The following is a 19,213-nucleotide window of genomic DNA, read 5'->3' as shown; positions in this document are numbered from 1 at the left end:
TAGATTTGGGATACCATAGATTAAAGCGTAAGATGTATTGATAGCTCATGCTAAAAAAGAGAAGGAGTATAATTTGATTGTAAAATATTGATTGTATTAAAAATTCCATTTCTTGAAAATTCCGCTTCACAATAACATAGAATCCAGAATTGCCACAAACTATCATGCTAAAATATAGAAAATTCTTTTTATAGTACTTTTATGCAATTTGTAATTGCTCGAGAATTTTTAATAATTAACAAAGTAGAAATGAAATATTCTATGTGAGAATTGTTTGTAACTGTAATACAGAAAAAGGAGAAAACGACAGGTCACCCAACGTACACGACTTAAACGAAAATGCTGCAGGCTCAGTTTGTTTCAAAAACCATAAATACTTTTTCCTTTTAACGATTATTTAATTTCTCTAGAAGGTTCCTTATTGTAGACATTTCAGTGTTGTTATGTATTATGGTCCTTAATAGTCCCTTACTGGTTGAAAACCAGTTTCGGGGACTACAAGAATGTGCTTTTCCGTCCGTCATTCCGGCATTCCGTCCGTCCGTCCGCAATTTCGTGTCATAACTCTGCCATTCATTAAGAGATTTTAATATTACTTGGCACAAATGATCCCCATGATAAGACGACTTGCCATGTACAAAACCCGCTTGTCCTTAGCTGAAAGGTCAAGATCACACTTGAAAGTCAACGACCAAAAGGGCTTTCTTTCCTGTCGAGTCTGTAATTCAAGAATCATTGAAGGGATTTTAACCATGAGTGTCATGCGCAAGAACCAGGTCCCAAGTCTTAGATCAATGGCACACTTAGAGGCCAATTATTTAATGATCAAATTCAAGAATGACTCTGTCCGGAACATTTCTTCTTCATGCATGGAGAGATCTCGGGGCTTTGAATTCTTCATGTGAGGAAACCATCCAGCTGGCTTAAGGAAGGTCGGTAAATAATGCACGGAGGGGTACCAGGGGTCTTCCTCCACCATTAAAGCTAAAATGTCGCCATATGACCTATCATGTGTCGGTGCGACGTTAAATTAGAAAAAAAGATGTTCACTACCATGAGGCACCCTTGTTTTAAGAATTACTTCCCTTTGTTTTACTGTGAATAGCTTATATTGTAACTTTTTTTAATACTGGCCGAAGGGAAAAATCGAGACCACTTTTTTGTGGTACAGCATGCATGTTATATCCAATTTTAGGTGTTTGTACCTATCTCTACCTGATAAAGTGTGGACCTATACCATAAAGATTTTTAGCTCCACTATTCGGAGAATCTGGGGGCTATTCTACTCACCCCGGCGTCGACGTCGGCCACGGCGTGACCTTTCTTGGTTAAAATTTTTCGGCAACCTTTGTTTTTCTGTCATATCTTCGTTACTTTTGCTTATATCTTACTGTAACATCCCATAAACATTATCCAGTATACAAACAAAGTATGTGTTGGAACTGAGCCCATTATACCAAAGGTCAAGGTCACCAAGGAGTTATACTTAGGTTATTTTTAAGGTTAAATATTTGCGGTAACCTTTGTTTTTCTGTCATATCTTTGTTACTTATGCTTATATCTTACTGTAACTTCATATAAATATTGTCCAGTATAAAAACAAAGTATGTTTAGGGGCTGAGCCCATTATACCCAAGGTCAAGGTCACAAAATTGTTTTACTGGGAATTATTTTCATGTTAAATGTTTCCGAAAGCTTCGTTTATAGACATATCTTTGGTACTCTAATACCGTGTTCACACTAGCGGATCGGTTTTATTTTTATCAGGCACTAATTGGCTATAATTGGATTTTGACATTTAAAACCTATCAAAATATAATCTAGTTTGCGTCCACACTAGGCAAAGAAATGTGGTTTAAATATATACATGCAATGTTGAAAGTAAACAAATATTTTGCAATAAGCAAAACAGGTTACAAAGAAGGAGGCTAACAGAAACAAGAAGGAGTCATCAATGTTTAAACTTCTGTGTTTATCTAAGAATTTCTGTTCATTCCATCTATAGTCCATTTTGAGCATCAGCATGACTCCATATCGCAATTTGATGTTTTTGTTTCCTCAACACTCCAACTATTTTTGCCAGCCATAGCATCAGTTGTTTGATACAAAAGAGAAACACATGGTATTCTTCCGCCAAAAGGTAAGATCTGTGGATTTGGGATTGTAAAACCACGTATAACTCACATTTGCGTTCACACTTGTAAAATAATGTAGTATTACTTTTTAATTAATGTAGTATTAAAACCACCTCCTGGGGTAGTTTTAATGCTACATTACAGAAACCACTTGACCTTTACACAATTCAGGTTTTACACCACATATAGTGTGGACGCAAACGAGTTTAAAAAATAAACCCAAGTTAATATAGGATTAAAAACGTAGTCTGAACACGGTATAAAAGATAATGACTTGAAATTAAAAATATTTCTTTACGATCATCATCTGCATGTGTGGTTACAAACCCCAAAACTCTAACTGCATTTATGACAGAATTATGCCCCTTTTGTACTTAAAGATTTTTTTTCGCAATCTTCGCTTTCTGGATATAACTTTTATGCATTATAAGATAAAAACGTGAAACTTTATATGTATCTTTATCATCATCATTTACATATGTGGTAACAATCCCCATAACTCTGATATATATTTTTGACCAAATTATGCCCCTTTCATACTTAGATTTTTTAACAAACTTCGTTTTCTGGACATAACTTTGGTATTATATAAGATAATGACTTAAACTCAAAATATATCTTTACCATCATCATCTGCATGTACGGTAACAATTCCAGTAACTCTAATTTGTGTTCTTGACAGAATTATGCCCCTTGGTATATCTAGAGGTCTCTTATTGAGACATATATTCATCTTACTGTCAAATCCCCGAATAGTGGAGCGCGCTGTCTTACATACAGCTCTTGTTTTAGGATTTACTTACATTTATGTGACCCTACGACAACGTCTTAATGAATAATCGAAATAGATTTACCGTCATCGTTTTCATTTTAAAATGATGTATATTTTTGACTCCCAAGTTCCCGTTTGATCGTCTAGATTTATGCACAGAAAGCATGACATTCAAGGGAAAACAACTTTCCTACGAAAGTTGTTACATTCAGCCAGTATAAAATATGACATTGAATTTGACCATTGGCCTCTAAGTGTGACATTGGCCTTGGTTCTTGCGCATGACACTCATGGTGGTGAATATTTGTGCCAAGTTATATTAAAATCCCTTTAAGGATTGTTGCGTTACAAACTGGACAGGAAAAGAAAAACCTTTGGTCTTTGCCTTTCAAGTGTGATCTTGACCTTTCAGCCAAGGGTCCGCGGGTTTTGCACATGAGACGTCGTCTCATAATGGGGAACATTTGTGCCAAGTAATATTAAAATCCCTTCATGAATGGCAGAGTTATGGACCGGACACGAAATTGCGGACGGACGGACAGATGACAGAATGCCGGAATGACGGACGGAAAAGCACATTCTTGTAGTCCCCGAAACTGGTTTTCAAGCAGTAAGGGGCTAATAAGGACTAGAATATATAACAACACTGAAATGTCTACAATGGGGAACCTAGCTTCTAGAGAAATTAAATAAATGTTAAAAGGAATCAAACTCGGCCTGCAGCATTTTCGTTTATGTCATGTTGGGCGACCTGTCCTTTTCTACTTTTTCTGTATTACTGTTACACACAATTCTCACATAAAATATTTTATTTACAATTACATGTATTTTGGCATTATGAAAGTTGTCGAGCAATACAACAGATTAAAATCGATAATTACAAATTGCAAAAGAGTACTATACAAAAAGGATTTTCTATATTTTAGCAGGATGATTTTTGTCAATTCTGGATTCTATTATGAAGGGGAATTTTCAAGAAATGGAATTTTTAATACAATTAATATTTTACAATTTAATTATACTCCTTCCCCTTTTTGGCATGAGTTATCAATAAATCTTACGCTTTAATCTATGGTACCACAAATATAAACAATGTACTTGTTATTTAAGTGTTTTTTATATCAACTTCGGGTCACTAAATATGAGGTAATGTTTAAATGTTATCCAAATTTTTTGATCATCCGAGTACTGGTACACTTTTGAAGATTTTTTTTCCGACTTATTCTATAAGATTTTGTTGTGAAATATAATTTGATAACATATAGGACTTATTTAACATAACTTTTTTTCATAATACAAAGCTCATCAGAATAACAACGATAACAATAACGCCGGCCTATTATCTAAAATTTCAGATATCCGAGTATTAATACACATTTTCTAAAATATAAATTTCTACTGCTCTTAGTTTGAATTGTTAGGTACTAGCATTTGATAAAAATATAGATTACTGATTGGTTATTTTGTAAAAAACCAACACACAAAAAACACCAAAACAACATATATTGAAACTTTTCTCTTATTTTCTTCAAGATGTTACCATGGCAACGATGATACATGGTCGAATTTCGAAGCAAAGATGTATATGTTAAGATTATACCTGCATCAGATTAAGGCAAACATCATATAAGTACCATATATTTTCAGTAAACATTGGGAAAATATCATAAAACTATCAGTAATGAAAGCAAATCTGGGATTACCTTCCATTTACCCCACCCACTAAATTCATAAAAGAGCAAGAGTCAGGCATCCATATACTATAAAAATGATATCAATGTACATAAAACTAATGATATTTACACCTTAAACTAAAAAAGTGTAAATATCACCGAAACTTTAAATACGAGAAGTGAAAATACACAGCAGCATCAGTTTTTTAGTCATTTTTTTCGCATTATTTTGAGAGAAATCGACTTACATGGGTGGCAAAATGTGTTTGCTATATTTTGTGAACATCAAGATTAAAAACTATTCGAATTTTCATAAAATTATGACTAAATAATGATAGATAGTGCTTTTTCATAGTTTTGGCGGCCATCTCGGACGCCATCTTGGATTCCTAAAAACGTACCATGATGCGGCAACTCCACCCAAAATGTTCTGAAACTTCAGACATTTATCTAAACATTGATATAAAAATTAGCCGGTAGACTTTTTTGCACACGGGAGGTCCCCAGGGACTGGAGTATTAAGAAATTAGAATATTTTGGGTGCTAAGTAACATCTGTTTTCTGAACCAATACGATGGACTCAAGTCGATATTTGGTCACCGTCTTAGGTAATCGCCAATAACTGTATGAGACACACTATGAAATCTGTTTTATCAATTAAGTCATTAAGTGCCGACGAACAACAGTCTTGGTTTCAGAAAATGAAATCGTTGTTACTGCTGCCATTAGTGGTCTTGGGATACGTTAAACCACGTTAATAGATTGCCAGGATGTTTATTCATTAAATAGCTCACTTCGTATTTCCGAAGGAATTTCAAGATTTTGTCGGCATACGTCCAACGAAGGCCTAATTGCAAAACGTTAACGTATTTTGGTTCTTAGTTACTGCGATTTTCTGTCTCGAGCCAAGATTGTTCCGCTTAGGTCAGATCATAGTGAAAACAATATAAATTTGAATAAAATAGACTCAATATAGGAAAACAGTTTGAAAATTATTTTGCGATAGCTATTATTTTAGGAATGGTACGCGTACAAGTGTATTACTGAAAATGCCATAAAACCTTTAGAAGTGTTGGTATCAGGCTAAAATGGTCCTGTTTTCATGCATATAAGCAACTTGAACAATTAATATCGAATTAGGGTGCCTTCGAAAATTGAAATCGGGCCAAATGAAGGAAAATGGGTTATTCTCGTTATGACATATTTATTGCAATTTTGCTGAAGGCATCTGACACATAAAAAGAATTATATTTTCTTTTTTACTAAGAAAAAAATATGTTTGTGACATTAATATCCAGGGTCAAAACCAGATGAAAAATGTCCGGAAAACTATTTTTGAAGAAATTATATACGTTGAAATGTATTGCAGAAAATGACAAAAAAAACCCAGTTCTCATCCGTGTTTAACAAAGATGAAGATATAAACGATATTCCTGATATGGGCACAAGTCCTCACCGACCTGTAGGCAAAATCAAAGTGACCATACCTGGTGTCAAGAAACTTTTATCCGTAATTGAACCACATAAAGCTAGTGGCCCTGATGGAGTCCCAGGGTGTCTGTTGAAAGAACTATACTAGCCTCTTAATGTTAGCACCAGTATTCACTCTATTCTTCCAGACCTCACTTGATCTTGGTACAGTACCGGATGAGTGGAAGACAGCCAGTGTGACCCGTATTTTTTTTTAAAAAAAGAGATAGAAATAAGCCTGACAACTACCGACCTGTGTCACTGGCATCAATCACATGCAAGCTTCTGGAACATATAATCTGTAGTCACATAATGAATCATATGTATAGACATTCGATATTCACCGACACCTAGCATGGTTTCCACAAAAGACGATCTTGCAAAACATAACTTATTTTGACAGTTGAAGATCTTGCTAGGAACATTGATAATAATGGTCAAACAGATACCATCCTGCACGATTTTTCAAAAGCCTTTGACATGGTGCCACACCATCGGCTTATGATGATACTAAAAATCTATGGAATTCGTGAGAACTAACAAAGCTGGATTAATAGTTTTCTGGAGAACCGCACCCAAAAAGTTAACCTTGATGGGTCTTAATCCTCGGTCGCACCAGTGCAATCAGGAGTACCCCCAAAGAAGTGTCCTCGGGCCTTACTATTTCTGCTATTCATCGGTGACCTTTCGGAGTACGTGTCATCTAATTCTATGGTCAGACTATTCGCCGATGATTGTGTTCTCTAGCGAAATATCAAATCAGAGACAGATTCTCAGGCTCTCCAGCAATATTAAGATAACTTCCAACGCTGGGAGAATGTCTGGCTTATGCAATGACATCCGCAAAAATGTCAAGTTCTACATATTTCCAACAAGCGTCGACCAATCAAAGTTCCATATACGATCCATGGACATATACTTGTAGAAACTGACAAAGCGAATACCTTGTCGTAATTTTTCATTAGACTCTGAGCTGGAACCACCATATGTGATATAAACACTATAGTTAAGAAGGCCAATAACACCAGGTCGTTTGCACACAGAAACATTTATCAATGTCCCAGAAAGACGAAAGAGCTATGTTATACAACATTAATACGCCATCATATAGAGTACTCCCCTGTGATCTGTGATCTGTTTACGGCAGCTTACATCTATAAGCTGGAGATGATCCAACGAACAACAGCAATGAGGGTCTGTTCAGACTTTCGCATCACTAGTAGTGTCACAGACATTCTGCGCAACTCCCGTGGCCGAGCTTGCAAGAAGGCAGAGCACAAGCAAAGGTCATAATGTTGTATCGGATAGTCCGTGGTCTTGTTGACATCCCACTAACGCACCTTCAGCCCATTATTTCAGCCAGGGGACACAATCAGCGTTTCATTGTGCCCTTCGCCCGCACTCTGGTGTACCAACGCTCATTCTTTCCAGAATGGAAATACGTTATGGAATAGCCTGCCACAGACCACCACCAACTGTCCCTTTATTGACTGCTTCAAGAAGGCAATACATGCAGCCACCCTCCGTTAGAACAGAACTGGACGCTGGTTTTATGTGCTCTGTAAATAGAGACACTTTAACGACACCTGTACAGCTTTGCAACCACTCACATCAATATTGCACCAGTACGAGTATACACCAGATGGTGTCTGTACGATATGGAAGGAAAAGAAAGGAACTTTGAAAACTGATGGCAAGTTCAAGCATGGTATTATTCCATGCATATAGATAACTTGCGCGTTCATCTAAAATGAAATTGAAATCTATATGAATGAAAATATTTTCATTGAATTAAACACGATCTCTACTTTTCTTTGAGTTTTTAGCGATTCCCGTCGTCTGTCGTCTGTGTGTCGTCTGTCAACATTTAGCTTGTGTATGCGATAGAGGCTGTATTTTTCAATTGATCTTCATGAAATTTGGTCAGACTAATTGCCTTAATAAAGTCTAGGTCAAGTTTGAATATTGGTAATCGGGGGTCTTAAACTAGGTCACTAGATCAAATCAAAGAAAAACCTTGTGTATGCAATAGGGACTGCATTTTACATCAGATCTCATGAAATTTTATCAGAATGTGTGTCTAGATAAAATCTAGGTTAGGTTTGAATATGGGTTATCTAGGGTCAAAAACTAGGTCACCCTGTCAAATCAAGTAAAAACATTGCGTATGCAATAGGGACTGAGTTTTACTCTGGATATTCATAAAATTTACTCAGAATGGTTGCCTTGATGAAATCTAGGTCAAGTTATAATATGGGTAATTGGGGGTCAAATCAAAGAAAAACCTTGTGTATGCAATAGGGACTGCATTTTACATTGGATCATCATGTAATTTGATCAGAATGTTTGACTGGATGAAATCTAGGTCAAGTTCGAATATAGGTTATCTTGGGTCAAAAACTAGGTCACACGGTCAAATCAAAGAAAAACATTGTGTTTGCAATAATGGCTGCATTTTACACTGGATATTCATGATATTTGATCAGAATGTTTCTCTTGATGACATCAAGGTCGAGTTCAAATAGGGGTTATCTGGGGTCAAAAACTAGGTCACCCAGTAAAATCAAAGAAAAACTTTGTGAATGCAAATTTTAGGCAGGATGTTCATGAAATTTGATCAAAATGTTTGCTTTGATGAAATCTAGGTCAAGTTCAAAAAGGGGTCAAGTTGGGTCAAAAACTAGGTCACCTGGTCAAATCAAAGAATAACCTTGTTTATGCAATAGGGGTTGCATTTTTCACTGGATCTTCATGAAATTTGATCAGAATATTATATATTATACCACATTTATATAGCACTCTTTTCATGCACTTGTACACGTTCAAAAGTGCTTTACAGAATAAATTGCAAAAATACAAATAAATACGTATACAAAGATAATGCATTCCACATTAACAAAAATCATGAATGAAAACAAGTATAATTTAAAAACAAGATAAAAACATAAATGTATCGGTCAGTTAACAAAATATTGTACAAAGAAGTGGGTTTTGAGCAGGCTTTTGAAAGCAGCTAGCGTGTCAGCTTCCCTGATCTTGACAGGAAGGGAGTTCCAAAGCTTTGGAGCAGTGCACGAAAAGCTGCGATTGCCATACATCATGGTTTTAGATTTTGGCATAACCAGTGACAGCGTGTCTTGTGATCTTAGGGTCTTGACCGGTTTATACACTTCTAGCATATCCCTAATATAGACAGGGGACTGATTGTGTAAAGCCTTAAAGGTGTGGGTCAGAACCTTGTACTGCACCCTGTATTTCACTGGCAACCAGTGAAGCTCCTTCAGAACCGGTGTTATATGATTGCGATGGGGCGTCTTAGTGGTTACGCGAGCTGCAATGTTCTGGACATGTTGCAACTTGTTTGTCTTGATGAAATCTGGGTCGAGTTCAAATAGGCGTCATCTGGGGTCAAGAACTATGTCACCCAGTAATATCAAAGGAAAATTTTTGAATGCAATAGGGGTTACATTTTAGACAGGATGTTCATGAAAAACTAGGTCACCTAGTCAAATCAAAGAAATAACTTGCCTATGCAAAGGGGGTCGTTTTTTAAGCAGGATATTCATTAAATTTTATCAAAATGTTTCTTTGATGCAATCTAGGACAGGTTCAAATATGGGTTATATTGGATCAAAAACAAGGTCACCCGATCAAATCAAAGAAATACCTTGCGTATGCATTAGGGGCTGTATTTTAGATTGGCTATTCATTAAATTTTATCAGGATGTTTGTCTAGGCGAAATGTATGTCAGGTTCAAATATGGGTCATCTTGGATCTAAAACTAGGTCGCCCGGTCAAATCAAAGAAATACCTTGCGTATGCATTAGGGGCTGTATTTTAGACTGTATATTCATTAAATTTTATCAGGATGTTAGTCTAGGCGAAGTGTATGTCTGGTTCAAATATGGGTCATCTTGGATCTAAAACTAGGTCACCCGGTCAAATCAAAGAAATACCTTGTGTAAGCGTTAGGGGCTGCACTTTAGACTGGAGATTCATGAAATTTGATCCTGCCGATTGTTTTGATGGAATCTAGATCAGGTTCAAATATGGGTCATCTTGGTACCTTGTTCTAGCTGTTCTCAGGTGAGCGACCTAGGACCATTTGGTTCTCTTGTTTTACTCTGACCCTTTCTTCGAAATATGTTAAGCACAGACATTTAAGAAGCGTGCTGACTATTTAGTGTTTTCATGCCTTAAAACTTGTCAACAATACACCACGCACACTGTTCCAATTAATCAATTTCAGTTGAATAGAATTACAAACCACATATTATGAAATAAGCATAATTGTTTATAATTCAGTCCTGCTTTACAACAAAAATTCTTTATCATATTATTTTGTTGGAACTGGAAGTCGGAAAGTTATGCAATGGATCGGATTTACTATTTCCGGCCATTTGTCGTTAATACGCGATGAAAAATAAATTCAAACAAGATTGATTTTCAGGTTAAATGCTTGAATTTCATACGTGTATTGTATTCAGTATGACTGAGTGATACGATTTGATAATCTTTTACTCAAACATGTTTTTTCCAAAAGATGTATTGAATGAGAACGCCTTTATTAAAAGTTATTAATATTAACCGAGAACACCGTTAATGCATTGTTAGCCTAAAACTGAAATGGGCTAAAATGAGCTAAAGCGACAAAGTATTTAAATCCGAACGGGGTTTGGCACCAACAAATCCGTCTGCAGATAACACGAAAAAGCATGCCTTAGCTCTCCATAATCTCGCTGCATGTAAATGTATATATTATTTCAAGTGATAAAACATACAAAAAGGCATGTATATTACCATATAATATCTACAACACTACTTCGTAATTGGTTAAACAGAAGAAAATTATAAAAAAACAACATTTATACCAAAATATTTTATTTCATGCACAACACATGCATAATCGGACATTACTTATATATTCAAAATGTATATACATGTTTATTGTTATAAAAATACCTAGGGAGCAGGAGTTTCTGTATTATTTTCTGTCGATGTAGCTTGTGGTATGACATATCAGAATTTGAAATAAATGTATAATGACCAAAACATTTGATATACTTGCGCTTTTCCGTTCGTCCTTCATTCCGTCCGTCTGTCCGTCTGCAATTTTGTGTCCTGTCCATAACTCTGTCATGCATTAAGGGGTATTAATTTTACTTTGCATAAATGTTCTCTATAATAAGACAACATGTCCTGCGCTATACCTGGACCCCTAGCTCAAATGTCAAGGTCACACTTTGATGTTAAAAGTCAACATGACTTTTTTCCTGTCCGGTCTGTACTCAAGCAACCTATCAAGTAGCTTAAATTTGCCTAGAAAAAGTTTAGACTCCCAGCATAAAGGTCAGGGTCACATTTGGAGGTCAAAGGTAAGCATGGCATTATCATAGTTTGTTTCCTGTCTCCTGTCCGGTCCAGAACTCTGCTATCCATTGAGGGATTACAATACTACTTGCAGAAATATTCCCCATAAACAGACAACGTGTCATGCGCAAATCAAGACCCCTAGCTTAAATTTCAAGGGAACACTTGGATGTCAAACGTCAATAGGTTCATTTTCCTTTCCGGTCAATAACTTTACCATCCATTATGGGGCTTTAATTCTATCAATTTAATTCACAAATGTTTGTCATAATAAGACAATGTGATGAGTTTAAACCCAGATCCCTAGCTGATAGATTAAGGTCACATTCGGAGGTCAAAAATCACTGGGTTTTTTCCTGTTCGGTTCATAATCTGTCAAGGAGGGAATACATTATTTCTCTGCATAAATATTTCCCATAAACAGACAACGTGTCATACGCAAATCCAGACCTCTACCTCAAAGGTAAAGGTCACACTTGGAGGTTAAACTTCAGTAGGTGTTGTTTTTTTTGTCCAGTCCATAACTCTGTCGTCCATCGAAAGATTTTACTGTTACTTGGCATGAATGTTCCCCATAATGAGATGATGTGTCATCCAGATCCCTAGCTCAAAGGTCAATGTAACACTTGGAGGTCCAAAGTCAACATTGATCTTTTCCTGTCCAGTCTGTAAATATTTTAGGTCACTTTTAATTTCCTGTGTGCAGATTTTTCATCCATGCGCGGATATTTAAATAACTTTGTAGAAATGTTCAACATTACAAGCTTATGTGTCACATGGAAGCAATTAAAATGTTGTTGTATTTTCTTCAGAATTACGTATGACGAAATATTTTATTATATATTTTTCTCTTACCTTCCCTCAAATATAAAACGAGATGTTATGGAAATACTTGTTATGCCCCAAAGGTGGGCATATTAAAATCACACTGTCCTTCCGTCCGTCCGTGCGTCCGTGTAAATTCTTGTCCGGGCTGTAACTCTGTCATCCATAAAGGGATTTGGAAATAATTTTGCATAAATGTTCACCATAATGGGACGACGTGTCTTGCGAATGACCCTGACCCTAGCTCCAAGACCAAGGTAACACTTAGAGGCCAAATGTTAACAGAGTCTGTTTCGTGTCCGGTCCATAACTCTGCTATCAATCAAGGGATTTTGAAATAACTTGGCATAAATGTTTACCATAATAAGACTATGTCTCTTGCGCAAGACCTAGACCCCTAGGTCCAATGTCAAGGTCAGACTTAGAAGTCAAAGGTTAACATGGTCTGTTTCGTGTCTGATTCATAACTCTGCCATTCATTTAGGGATTTTGAAATTACTTGGCATAAATGTTCCCCATAATGAGACGATGTGTCATCTGCAAGATCCAGACCCCTAGCTCTAAGGTCAAGGTCACACTTAGAGGTTAAAGGTTAACATGGTCTGTTTCTTGTCTGGTCCATAACTCTGCCATCGATGAAGGGATTTTAAAATTACTTGGCATAAATGCTTGGGACATTTGTCACTAATAGTGACAGCTCTTGTTTTATTTATAGCAGTTATAAACAATCAACCACTGTAGATTGTTATAGATGCAAATTTTAATCCAAACATGTGTATATATAGAACAATATTGTTTATACAATCATTGACAGATATCATAGCATTAGGTTATACTGCAGTTGAGGTAATTATAGTTATCATCCGGTAGGGGGCTTTGTATTGCATTGCAATACTTCATTTACTTGTTTATAGTTGTAAGTTTAAACTATCTACTCTGAAATCGACCTTTCATGTTTCATGCTTCTCATAAGAAAACCGAATACTGTTTTAAGTATTCTTCAAATTTTACAAGGCAGATATATATTCAAGTCGTTAAATAATACAAAGGATATGCCATATATGCTTTATACAACAATTCAAGGGTACTTTCTTAAAACTTTACACTCATTTAAAAATCATTATTCAGTTGAGTTCTTGGTCATATATTTCATACGAAATTCGGTGGATATGTTAAATTGTTTCTCAAACAAAACATTTTGTTCTCAGCGGTGGCTCAACAATTCGACGAAAGTACAAATATAAATATTACATGTTTATTGCAATTTTCAAATTGACATATCCTGAAAATAAATTATTGTACTGTTAACTAAACTTCCTTCTACATTGTATTGATTGCTTAAAGGTTACAACACACTAAATAGCTGTTCTTATTTATTCTATATAAAACTGACATATTTCCAATGGCCGCAGAACACATCAAGACCCATTTTAAAAGTCTGTAACTTACATTTTCTTGAAGAATATTGTCAGTGCTGAATAAAAATCAAAAGAAAAGTGGGGGTCATGTTTGATGCAAGAAAACTGTTTTCAGTCAAACACACAGACCGCAAAATCAGCTGAAAAATGAGACGCCAAATTGTAGTGGTGGTGTTTGATCTAAGTTTCCATGAAAACTTCTGTCATGTTGTTATTTCGTTATGAAAATGCTACCTACATGTCAAGCATAGATCTGTCTAAAAAAATTGCATAGAAAATAAGGAAAATAGCGAAAAAACTGAGGACTATTTGTATCCGCCATTATGCGATTTCAAAGTGTATCTCATACATTACTCGACGATGACTTAAGGTGGCCAAATCTTGGCTCAAGTCTGTCGTTGCAATGAAGAATACAGCAGTTTCTAAGCTCCAAAACATGTTCAATTTTCGTGATGAGGCTTTCTTTAGACGTATGCCGTCGGCATCTTGAAAATTCATCGACAAAGTAATATGTATGCGTACCGGCAATATATCCACATGGATCAATGCATCCTCAAACCTTCCTGACCGCTGTGAATTATAGCAGTAATAAAGATTCGAGCCCATTTTCGGACACCTGAAAAATAGTTAAAATTACGATTTAACAGATTTCACCGTTCTTCGCCGGTACATAATGCATAAATTGCTAAACCTGATTTCATATTGTATCTCATAAAGTCTTTAACGACGACCTAAGATGACCTTCACTTGAGTCCATCGTTTTGTAGTATCTAAGCACCAAAACAAGATCCAATTTCATCATGAGGCCTTCTTCAGACATATGCCGTCGACATGCTGAAAACCCGTCGGCAATGTAATATGCAGTGTTTTGGACATATATACCAGCAATATATTAGCAGTTACAAAGTTATCACTTGAAAAAATCACCAAAATTACGTCTTTCAACATGGTTTAACGTTTTTCATTAGCGCATAATGGATTTCTTTCTTAAAATAACTTCATGTTTTATTATAAAATTTTAATCTGGTAGCCCGAACATTATACTTTATTTGGCAATGGCCATTTCGGTTTATTTACTATGTGCTTCTATACTACAGTGGATGGAAAGATTAAATTACTAGAGGTTTCATAATTTTAGCCATACGCACATTGTTATAAATTTTGTTCTCTTAAATAGCAATTATCATTACTCCTTTTTTCTCATTTTAAAAGATAAAACCGAATCATGTTTTTAAACTGAGAAATATTATCAGGACTACTCTGATAGTTATTGCAACTTGGCAATAAAAAAAGGAATGCAAATCAATTTTTATAAACTTGCAAATTCCTTAAGGTAACTTGACAGGGAAAACCAAGGTGGTGTCACGAAATTAGGGTTGGTCACATTATTAATCTTATAGACGATATGCTGCTACTGAGGTCTAAAGATGCATTTTAATCATTTAACACACACATAAACACTTGTAAAAATGCATTTAATTTATAAAAATATAAAATCAAATGTTCTGAAACTCACCATGAAATCTAGTCAATTGTTGTGCGTATTTTGCGGAAAAGTTATGTATCCAAACTGAAAAGAATTTATATCCTCATATGTTTGAATGTGTCCTTCAGATGCTCTACCTATGAACAAAAGAACTTATCCTCTGAGTTTTATGCTATTTGTTCTGGAATTTAATCAGTAAATTACAAATTTCTATATTTTACACCCTAAAAAGTTGAAACCTGCTTGCAGTATGAGGGTCGTTAAAATTTTTTAAAGTACATGTAAGTTCACTTTGTTCTTATTTCTGAGACTGTACATCCTCATATATTAAGAGTTTTGAGTGATGTGTTCCTTTCTTAGTAATTCTACATTGTTTGTACTTAAATTTTATAAAACGTTTACAATCTTTTCAATCTGTGTCCTAGTTCAAATGTGTTTGCTACTGTTTGAATAACCCTCCATGTCAAAACTTTACTGACTTGCATGGAAATCTCATGGAAAGCGTGGATCTTAGGCCATACTAAATTAATATATGTTTAATGTAATTGATAAAGTACATTTTCTTGATTTTCGGTTGCCTCCCAAAAAAATACAGAGCCAGTTTAGATAAAATTTCTTCATCTGAACATGAAGAGTCATAAAAAATAAAGTAATATACCCAAAATCAGCTAAATTTTGGTTCATTTTCCAGGAAGGACTGGGTGAGTTTTACAATAAACATATTTTTGGAATTGCATAGCCCCTTGTTACTGAATTTATTTGCAGCAAAATATTGAAATTTATAATTTACTGATGAAATTCCAGAGCAAATAGTATAAAACTCAGAGGATAAGTTCTTTTGTTCATAGGTGGAACACCTGAAGGACATATTCAAACATATGAGGATATAAATTATTTTCAGTTTGGATACATAACTTTTCCGCAAAATGCGCACAAAAATTGACTAGTTTTCATGGTGAGTTTCAGAACATTTGATTTTATAATTTATAAATTAAATGCATTTTACAATTGTTTATGTGTGTGTTAAATGATTAAAATGCATCTTTCGACCTCTGTAGCAGCATATTGTCTATAGGGGTAAATAATGTGACCGACGCCATCTTGGTTGTTCATGTCAAGTTTCCTTAAGAACTTACTAACTTAATTAGAGCTGTATGAATTGTAATTTATCTCAAAATTATTTAAAGTTGATCCAGTCTGATTCTAAATATCTGCCTAGTTTAATAAACAGACTAGAACCGCGTATATAAGGTCCCTCAGTTTCTTGACACTGTGTATTCTCTTATCCGAATTTTTGTTTGTCCAAAATTCTGTATACTTTTTGATATTTTGCAAAATCATGGTCGGTTGTTTTGCATGTTATGCGAGTATTTAAATTGAAAAGCATAAACAATCAGTGTAAGCACTAAACTGCCTCAATATCAAATATCTGTTCTTTCTGATCGCTCGATAAATATTGAGGTCAGCGAAACCGAAAGTACACTTTGGCAGGTGGCACTAAAATGACGTAATTTTAAGACTGGTTTGCATATTGTTTTAAACAATACCTAACAATACAGCGGCTTTGATGTTATTGGATCAGTCTAAAATCAATCTTGTACATGTTTTTGTAAACATTTGCCTGCAGGTACGATTAAATGGTTAATTGTTTGCCGATTGTGACAGTAGGTGTTAAGATAATTTAAGCCTTGATAAACGAGGGGATTATAGACAACTATCAAAATTATATTTGAAGACTAAATTATTGATTTCCGGGATACTTGATACGGTGTTTAAAGGTAGCCCGCCGGGCACGCTCTTAAAAAATTTAGTAGCCCGACAGAATTTTCTGGTAGCCCCCGGGCTCCGGACATGGGATTTCTGAAACCCTGTTTATAGCGTACTTTCTCCGCCGATGGCTTAAATGGAGCACATTTTCGCTAGAGTCAACCGGTTCTATGCAGAATATAACAGTAACTGAGCGCCGAACATCATCAACATGTTCAATTTTCGTAATTGAACCTTCTTTCGACGTATGCCGCCGGCATACTGTAAAGCTATCGCCAATGTTATTTGTACTTTTCACCGGACAAGCCTACCAGCAATAAATGGATATGGTTCAGTGTATCCTCAAGCCATCCTGAACTTTGTGAATTACAGCGGTAATAAGGATTCGAGCCTTTTTTTCTGTCACATGAAAAATGATCAAAATTAAAATTTTAAGCATTAAGCCATTCAAGTATAAAAAGGGATTTGACAAATGTGAAATTAATGAATATTAATAACTGAAGTTTTAATAATATTTTAAAGTTGTGTTCGCTAAAATGACAACTCTTGCCTAAGGCAAGTAATTACAAGCAGAGATACCTTTTAGTTTACTACCCTTACACAACTGAATTGAAAATGAAAACGGTTTTAGACACAGTATCATATTCTTTTCACAAGGCCGCTAGGATATATTCATATTTGTTTGTTTTACCATTGAATAACTGCTATATCGACATGGTCCAATGCATCTCCAAGCCCTCTTAAAAGTTATGAATTACAGCAGTAACGAGGGTTCGAGCCTATTTTCTGACACATGAAAAAATGACAAAAATTTTATTTTTTAACATCCGAACGTTTTTCGTCGGCACATAATGAATTAATTGCTAAAACTGATTTCATAATGTATCTTGTACAATCCCACCTACTGTTGCTACTGCTATAATCATCTAACAGTAACAGCAGTAATACTGCTGTAACTGCTGTAACGTTACAACAGTAACACGGCTATAACTTCCAACAATTATAACAGTCACGGTGATACTTCTGTTCCTGCTATAACGTTCCATGCTTCTACTGCTGTTACAACTCTACTGCTAACTTAACGCTTGTGTATATAAGTATAATTAGACCTCTATACATCACACGCTACCGTCACTGAGTGGTTTTGAAAGGCTTCGGAATAGAAGTTTTTCATGATTTCAGGTCGTTTGTTCGATTCCCTACAAGAACCATTTTCTGTTTTTGTACCTTTTCAACAGTATTTTTTGTACAATATTTATGTTTTACAAACAAAAAATGAATATAAACATGATAAATATCGCCCAGGGTTGAAAAATCTATTACTTGCTTATTTGAAAAAAAGATTCTTTGAAAATCTACACGGTAGACTAACTTTTGATTGTTTTACATGAATGCGTTGCATATAGCCTTTACACGTTTTCTAGTATAATTCTTATTAGAAACGTTCAAAAACTTATGGTTGTGATCATAGTATTTCTGTTAGATATTATTTTCATTTCGACGACAAATTTCAGTTTAGAAACACGGCCATTATAAACAATAACAGGCTTGTGTGTCTTATTTATATCAAGAAAGAACAATTTTGACTTATACTTATTTTCATCAGATTACTTAATAAGGTATCTGTTAACATTGCTTTTGTCTGTAAATGATTAATATCAAAAAAGAAAGTGTCATTATATCGTGTATAGTCTTGATTTGGTGATTTTTGAAACTATGGTTCTGGGTGATGGATAGATCCTATTTGGAATATTCACTCGGTGAAAATTAATCCCATTTTGAAAATATATGCTTTCAATACAAATAGAGTTTTTAAGGATTATTAATAATGCTTGTTATGGATGGACTGCCTTAAAAGAAGCCCTCTGTCATAACATTCTTTCGCTTTTAAAGAATAATTAATTCTCAGACTCAGTGTATAACTGACAATAAAATACTTTGTGATAGAGCGCTCCCTTAAAGTATAGAAGCCCGAATATTGATGTAATTGTGCACAAAATCACGAAAATGGCTATGACAGTTGTAATTCAGATACGAGTTATAGAACTGTAACTGAAATGCTCATGCTTTCTGTGACTTTGTTTATTAGAAAAGACATCAATGTAATGAAATCAAGTTGTTTTGCATGTTGTCATTTATTTCCTGATCTTACGTACCGTTTTGTTTGAAATATACATTATGAACGGTTATTTGTTTTTCTCAGAGCATGAGCAGTAGTCTTTTGGGTCATTCTGGAGAATGTATCACATTGCAACTCTTTATTTAACAAACTCGCATATAACAATAGCAAAATCTC

The 19,213-nt window shown here is 35.0% G+C and overlaps 1 protein-coding gene across 1 annotated transcript in view; it reads left to right on the top strand.

Moving 5' to 3' along the window:
- The window catches only part of LOC123554266 (uncharacterized), a 44,409-nt gene that overhangs the window by 15,877 nt on the left and 9,319 nt on the right, over positions 1-19,213 (top strand). The gene's annotated exons all lie outside the window — the stretch shown is intronic.

The sequence above is a fragment of the Mercenaria mercenaria genome, chromosome 15 (assembly GCF_021730395.1).
Source record: "Mercenaria mercenaria strain notata chromosome 15, MADL_Memer_1, whole genome shotgun sequence".
Lineage (NCBI taxonomy): Eukaryota > Metazoa > Mollusca > Bivalvia > Venerida > Veneridae > Mercenaria > Mercenaria mercenaria.
Note: the sequence above shows the minus strand (reverse complement) of the source record. Positions and strands in the feature narration are given on the sequence as shown.